The sequence below is a fragment of the Acomys russatus genome, chromosome 13 (assembly GCF_903995435.1).
Source record: "Acomys russatus chromosome 13, mAcoRus1.1, whole genome shotgun sequence".
In the NCBI taxonomy this organism is placed as follows: Eukaryota; Metazoa; Chordata; class Mammalia; order Rodentia; family Muridae; genus Acomys; species Acomys russatus.
Window position 1 is genome coordinate 71,090,565 of NC_067149.1, and position 7,499 is coordinate 71,098,063.

A 7,499-nucleotide genomic window follows, 5' to 3' on the forward strand; every position below is an offset into this window, starting at 1 on the left:
GTCTCAATGTTGTGTATACACAGCTCCCCAATTGTCCCCTGACATGACAATAAAGCAGTTTACAGCCAGTTGTTGAGCAGGAGAGAGAGTAGTGTTGGACTTCCTGCCAGCCAGGGGAGGCGTTAGAGGAGGAAGCAGGGGATTCAGCACAGGTAGACGTCCCAGAAAGATCAGGAGGAAGGAGATGGAGCTGAAGAAAGCTACAAAGTCCAAGCATCACTGGGATGTTTGCTGGGAGTAAGACAAAGTAACATAGAGGGTTAAGAACAGACTTAAACTGCTCAAGATTGTGTTATAAAGCTTATTTTTTAAAAAAGTTTATTTTATGTTTATGAGTGCCCTGTTTTCACGCACACCAGAAAAGGCAATCAGAGTTCATTACAGATGGTTGTGAGCCACCGTGTGGTGGCTGGGAATTGAACTCAGAACCTCTGGAAGAGAGGCTAAGGCTCGTAACCACTGAGCCATCTCTCTAGCCCATAAAGCTTATTTTTATGGATGGTTGTGAGGCACCATGTGGTTGCTGGGAATTGAACTCAGGACCTTTGGAAGAACAGTCAGAGCTGTTAACCTCTGAGCTATCTCTCGAGCTTCATAAAGCTTATTTTTAAACAAATACAAAAGAGTCTCAATCATTTGTGTGGTAGCCCGGTTAACAAATAAGCTAAGAGAAACAAATAGTTTTATGAACATAACTTCAACACCCATGTTCTATTCTCAATACTCACATGGCAGCTCACAACGTTAACTCTAGCTCCAGGGAATCTAAGCCATATGTATATAAACATATGCATGTAGACATGTATGTATGTATGTATACCCATATATATTAAAATAAAGAAACAAATAAAACAAATAAGTAAATTTATATTTGAGCTGAAATAACTACTCCCTGGCTGTAAGTAAATAAATTTAATTTAAAAACTACACTGAAAACAAAAAACAAAAAAACTACACTGACAGGTATAAAGTTGTCCTTCCAGTTAAGACTGTGGTCGCAGATCGTACCTCTTCGGGCAGGTTTGTCCTCAGAGGCAGTCTTCTGGGGCAACATGCGGAAGAAGGCATCGGTGTGTTTTATTTCTATTCTTGACAGTTTAACTACAGAAAAAGCTGAGAGCCAGACATGTTGGCACAGACGGGACTGCTGTGAAGGACCAAGGCCGTGGCGGGCGCTATATAGTGAGAAAAAACAAGAGAGCTGGAGACACAGCTCAGAGTCTAAAATCACATCCTGAGGCCACAAGCTCAGTCCCAGCACCCATGTCGGCAGCTCCCGGGGATCTGATAATTTTTGTCCCCCACAGGCCCTGCACCAAGTTTCCTATGCTTCCACAGACGCATGCATACATATAATTCAAAATGATTTAAAATTTTTCTCTTTAAAAGATAAAGAAAAGGGAGGAGCCAGCAAAATGGCTCAGAAGGTAAAGGTCCTCGATGTGTGCCACGTGACCTGAGCTCAGTTCCTGGAAGACACAGTATCAGAGGATTTACTCTGCTGTGTCCTCAGTCCTCCGCACATGTCCCGTGGCATCCGCGCCTCTTCTGTAAATAAGCAAGATGTCCTAACAAAATATTTTTTAAGAAGCAGAGGCTGGAGAGACGGCTCAGCAGTTAAGAGCACTGGCTGTTTGCCAGAGGACCTGGGTTCAGTTCCCAGCGCCCACACGGCAGCTCACACAATCCACTGTCACTCCAGTTCCAGAGGGTCCACCAACCCCTTCCAGCTTCTGAGGCCTCTAGGAATGCACACCGTGCACATATAAACATTTACACACATAACATCCAAATAAAGTGTAAAAGAAAAAAAATTTTAATGAAAAAAGTCATGGTTGGGGCTGAGTTGGCTATGATCAGCCCCCCCACCACCACCACACACATACCGGTTTCTGCTTATCAATTCTGGAACTACAGGCATCAGCCGTAACGATCACTGTTTTAGTTAGAACCTAAATTATCCTGGCCAAATGGAAACAGACTGTAAACTGAGTGTGGTGGCTCACGCTGTTAAGTCCAACACTCAGGTCGTAAGCACAGGCAGTACTGGGCCAGGGTGAGATCCTGTGGCTGGACAGTTTGCTCTGCGGTTTAAGAGCATGGACTGTTAGAGACGCACACTCTACTCTCAATAGCCACATTCTAACTCCAGGGAATCGAAGACATAGGCATGCAGGCAGAACAGCCATATATACAAAATTAAAGCTGGGCGTGGTGGCGCACACCTTTAATGCCAGCACTCGGGAGGCAGAGGCAGGCGGATCGCTGTGAGTTTGAGGCCAGCCTGCCCTACAAAGTGAGTCCAGGACAGCCAAGGCTACACAGAGAAACCCTGTCTCAGAAAAAAAAAAAAGTGTGCTACCTCACTTTCTACCTGCTCCTTTGGGGACAGGATCCTTAACCTGAAATCACGGCTGTCAGCTGGGCTGGAAGACAGCACGCCATAAAGATCCTCCTGTTCTGACTGACCCTTCAGGTCGGGGTTAGAGTGTTTGTGGGGGTACCAAGCTTGCTACGTGGGTTCTGGGATCCAAATTCCAGTCCACAAGACTGTGGCAGAAGTACTAAACTGACGAGCCATGTCTCCAGCCCTCAAAGTTTTGTTGTTAGGAGAAGAGAAGGGTGCCTCCTGGGCACGGGGCGCAAGCCTCTAACCCCAGCACTCAGGGCAGAGGCGGGAAGATCTTTCTGAGTTCCGGGCCAGCCTAGACTACAAAATGAGTCCAGCCAGGGCTATACCTATTTTTCTTTCTTTCTTTCTTTCTTTTTTTTTTTTTTTAAAGGTTCTTCGAAGCAGGGTTTCTTTTTGTTTGTTTTTGTTGTTGTTGTTGGTTTTTCAAGACAGGGTCTCTCTGTGTACAAAGCAGGGTTTCTTTGTCTATCCCTGGCTGTCCTGGAACTCACTCTGTACACAAGGCTGACCTCAAACTCAGAGATCTGCCGACCTCTGCCTTCCAAGTCCTGGGATCAAAAACACAACTGGTTGAGTCCCTGTCTTTTTAAAGGTGGGTTGTGGGTTGTGTGTGTGGGTGTGTGTGTGTGGGGGGGGGTGCCTACAGTCTCATCACTTTTCGACTAGCCCCACCTGGTAGGATTTATATAGTAACGCAGGAGAAGAAAGGCCCCTGAGGCTGTGGACAGCAACAGCAGGCTCTTCATGGCTTCCAGCTATAGCCTGCTCAGTCACTCAGCCGTCCTGTGATCTACGGAACTGGGGGCCACAGCCTGTCCGCCCTGCCAGGTTCGTGAGCCTGAGGCCATTAAACGCCCAGAGGCCTCAGAGCAGTAGCAGGCTGTACGGTTAGCAGGTATTTGCCATAGGAAAGCCAGCAGGGACGTTTGAGTGGTGGGGAACAGTAGTCAACAGTGAGTTTGTGAAAAGTAGCTGAGAAGCAAGAATAATACTCTTGTCAGCTCAACAGCAGCAGCACAGTTGTTCAGTTCCTTTTCCAACTCCACCAGGGACCCGCTGAACAACCCAAGACTGCTGAACCACTGTTAGCGGTGGAAACCTTAAACAAACGCATTACCCCGTCTTCTCTTGCAGCTGCGAGGTGCCACACCTGAAATGAGTGCAGGTAAGCTGTTGAATTACAGACGGTCTACCTCAGAATAATCAGATGCGGAGACAGGGGCCAGCTCCAGCCTTAGTCACCAAACAGGCTTGTCTAAGACCTCAGGCTCTGCACACACCAGTAAGCAGCCTTTACACAGGATGCAGGAAACATGGTATCAACAGTGAGTGATCGGACCCCACAGCTAGGTATAGAAACTGCAGCAGGGCAGGCCCTCTGCTTCCTTCCATAAGCCAGCCTGTGAAATCACCTACCCTTGCTACAACTTGGCCGTCTCCTCCCTCTCCAGTCCCAGTTCACTGAACATCCATGTCTGTCTGTCCGTCCCCCCCTCCTCTGTCTCTCTCTCTCTCTCTCTCTCTCACACACACACACACACACATAGAGCCAGGCACCAGGATGCTAGCTAGATCTTCGACATGAAGAAACCTTCCCCAGGACTAACGATCCCTGCAGAATGTCAGGTATACACCGCACAGGCAGCATATGTATCTGGTTATGCCTTGGAGGCTTGTCCAACTGTTTTTTGTTTTTTTTTTAACATAGGATTTCATGTCCTTCAGGTGGTGTTAAATTACGGTACCCCTGCCTGCACCTCCCTAGTACTTGGATTACAGGTGTGCATCACCACAAAAACCTCTGTAATACATTTCAAGATCAGCATTTAAAAGCAAACTGGGGTTCTGGCTCAGCTGGTAGTGTCACACAAGCTGAGGACCAGCGTTCAGACCCCCAGTATCCACAAAGTCACCCTGTAACAGCGCTGGGGAGGGGAGGGTGAAGGCAGGAGGGTCCCTAGGGGTTCTAGTTAGGCCCCGGGTTCAGTAAGAAATCTTGTTTCAGACATTAATACACACATATAGGAGAATTCATCCTCTATGATCACCCTTTTGTAGGAAACAGAAAACAACTTTCCTGCTTCATTAAAGACGCACTGGCTGCCAGAGTAGCAAGCTAGTTCAGAAAGCTAACAAAGGGGACTAGAGAGTTAAGAAAACTGGCTGCTTTCCTTCTGAAACTATAGGCCGGGCAGCGATGAAATGCTTTCGTTCATCTGACTTGCCTTGGTCATGGTAACGTGTGGTGCCCTTTCCTGATTAATGAGTGATTGGTGTGGAAGGGACGTGGAGCAAGCTACGAAAAGTAAACAGCTTTCCTCTACAGTCCCAGCTGCAGTGACAAGCAAGTGTTATAATGTGTTATCATCTTAATTCCAGGTGTGGGGCTGCGGGGCTGCTTCAGACTGTCTGCAGCAGCTGACTGCCTCGCGTCCTAGCAGAGGCGTGGTTTTGCCGGCTGCAGATGGGATCCTGGGAACTTTTCTGAGAGTTTATAAATGTGAGTCCCAATAGGTGGGGTGGGTGTTGATCAGTTAGGAAGGTTGTTTGCCGTTTGTCAGAAGCTGGGTGTGAATGAAGAAATAAAAAGAAAGAAATTAGATTCAGGTATTTTCCCATTTCCTCTCTCCCCTCAATCCCCGTTTCTCTCCTACTACCCAGTGTTATTGCATAAACCGGGCATGGGGGGGGGGGGGAATGAGGAGGGGGGCAGGGGGGGACAACAACGAAGCAAACTGGCTACACCTAGGTTTAGTTGGTTTTTTTTTTTTTTTTTTTGGTTTTTCGAGACAGGGTCTCTCTGTGTAGCCTTGGCCATCCTGGACTCACTTTGTAGACCAGGCTGGCCTCGAACTCACAGCGATCTGCCTGCCTCTGCCTCCCGAGTGCTGGGATTAAAGGCGTGCGCCACCACGCCCGGCTTTAGGTTTAGCTCTTACATGAACATTCTGACTCTTTACACACTAAGGATAGAACTGAACAGTCCATATAAGTTTTCCAGCTCAAGAAAATAGGAATGTTTTATTCATTTATTATACATATAGTATTCTGCCTGCAGGCCCAGAAGAGGGTGCCAGGTCTCACTATAGATGGTTGTGAGCCCCCATGTGGTTGTTGGAAATTTTACTCAGGACCTTAGGAGGAGCATTCAGTGCTCTTAACCTCTGAGCCATCTCTCCAGCCCCAGAATGTATTATTTCTGAAATCTGAGAAACATATTCTATATAAAAGCTCTCCGATCCTTGGCATATTAAGGACAAAGGAAAACAATCTAAAGGCAGTTAGTTTTCTCCTAGTTGGTTCTAGAGACCAAACTTTAGGATTGGCAGCACATACCCTTACCTACTTGGCTAAATTGGGGGGGGGGGGTTGTTTGTTTGTTTTGGTGGGGGGCTTTTTGATACAGGGTTTCTCTGTGTGGCCTTGGCTGTCCTGGACTTGCCCAATCTAAATGTGTTTTTGAGCCATTGCATGGGTGCTGGGATTCCAACCTAGGTCCTCAGACTTAACCACTGAGCTATCTCTCCAGGCCCTGAAAAATTCTTACCAGAGACATTTAAAACAAAGCCACAAAACAGCTCATTTTATTTTCTAATAAGACTAAATTTATTCAATACCCTAGAGTAAAAGTTTTGATTATAAGTATCCAACAGTATAAAAAGTACAAAACAGATCTGTAGATTTCTAATATATTAATACAAAGTGCATGACTACATACAGTATGTCCTACAGGCAGAGTGGAGGGGAGAAGACTGTGGTTGAGGTCTAGTAATAAATAAATAAATACAGAAGTAGAGATGATCCATCAAAGTATATTCTACCACCAATACTGCAGCCAAAATGTACAAAAAAAAAAAAAAAAAGTCCCATGTCAAAGTAACGCAGGAGAATGGTAAAGGCTGGACCCTACTACAGCAAGGGCTGTGGAGAACCGACCCACTCCCTGGGCCGTAGGTGCATATGGTAGCTTGTCTAGGTAGATTTTTTTTTTTCTAAAAGGAAGAAACATACAACATAAAAGTATAGGATGCCAAAATGTGGCTCTCCTTTTGAAACTCTAACAGACTTTAAAATCCAGTTTTTAAAACAATCGTTGAGAACAGAACAGTAAGGCAGCAGCCACGCGCACCTCCTTGGAGAGGTCTGAACTGGTTCGGTTGTCTCCCTGACGACTTCAGCGGGGTTCTGCTGGGAAGCGCACGCCTCACGGAGATCTAGAGGGGCCCCATTCAGCCCTCTTGGTGTTCAGAAGCCCAGCGCCAAGTAGCCAGCCAACTCAGCCCCACTCACAACCCTTTTCTGCTAGGCAACCATAAAACAGCGGGAGGAAAAACAAGAAAACAACAAAACCCCTAACCCTGACACGGCTGTGACAAGGCAAAGAGCTACTCAATAGATAAAACCTCCACAAAGGTCAACTGAGGTAATCCAGAGCTAGAACTGAATCTTGTGAGTTTCAGCGACTCCCAGACGGTCGGGTAACACCGTGTTAACTATTTCCACACCGCAGACCCTCTAAGAAAACGTGCCCCAAGCAGCATCAATGTGCCCCGTGCACCACAAGCGTCCTGCTGAGGTGGTTTCTAGGCACGTGTGCTCCCTCCCGTGTGGCGGTGCTTTGGTGCAACCCTAGGACCTTGCCCACGCTACAGGCTTGCCCTCCTCAGGAGGAGCTCTGGTTCTGCTTTACGAGATCCACGTCAAGTCTTTTACGAAATAATCAAGATGAAGGAGGCAACACGGCACTCACCGTGTTCAGAAGCTGCTTCGTCCTTCAAGCTATGTGCAGGAAGCTCAGTCTGTCCTGCTTAATAATCAGTAGTACAGGTCTGCATCGTCAGAACCTTGGCAACACCTTAGCCTTTTTAAACTACCATAGGGGCAGGTCATCTACTGAGTTATGACAAATTACTGTGAGGGGGAAAACAAGTGTAGCCAGCCATTTTAAAAAATGCCCCAACCACTGCCTCTCCACAGAAAGACCTAACTACATATATGGTTTATCACACAACAAATCCCATCTCTGTCCCCTGAAAGTCCCCTGATTTCATTCATTAGAGGGGATTAAAAAAAAAAAAAAAAAAAA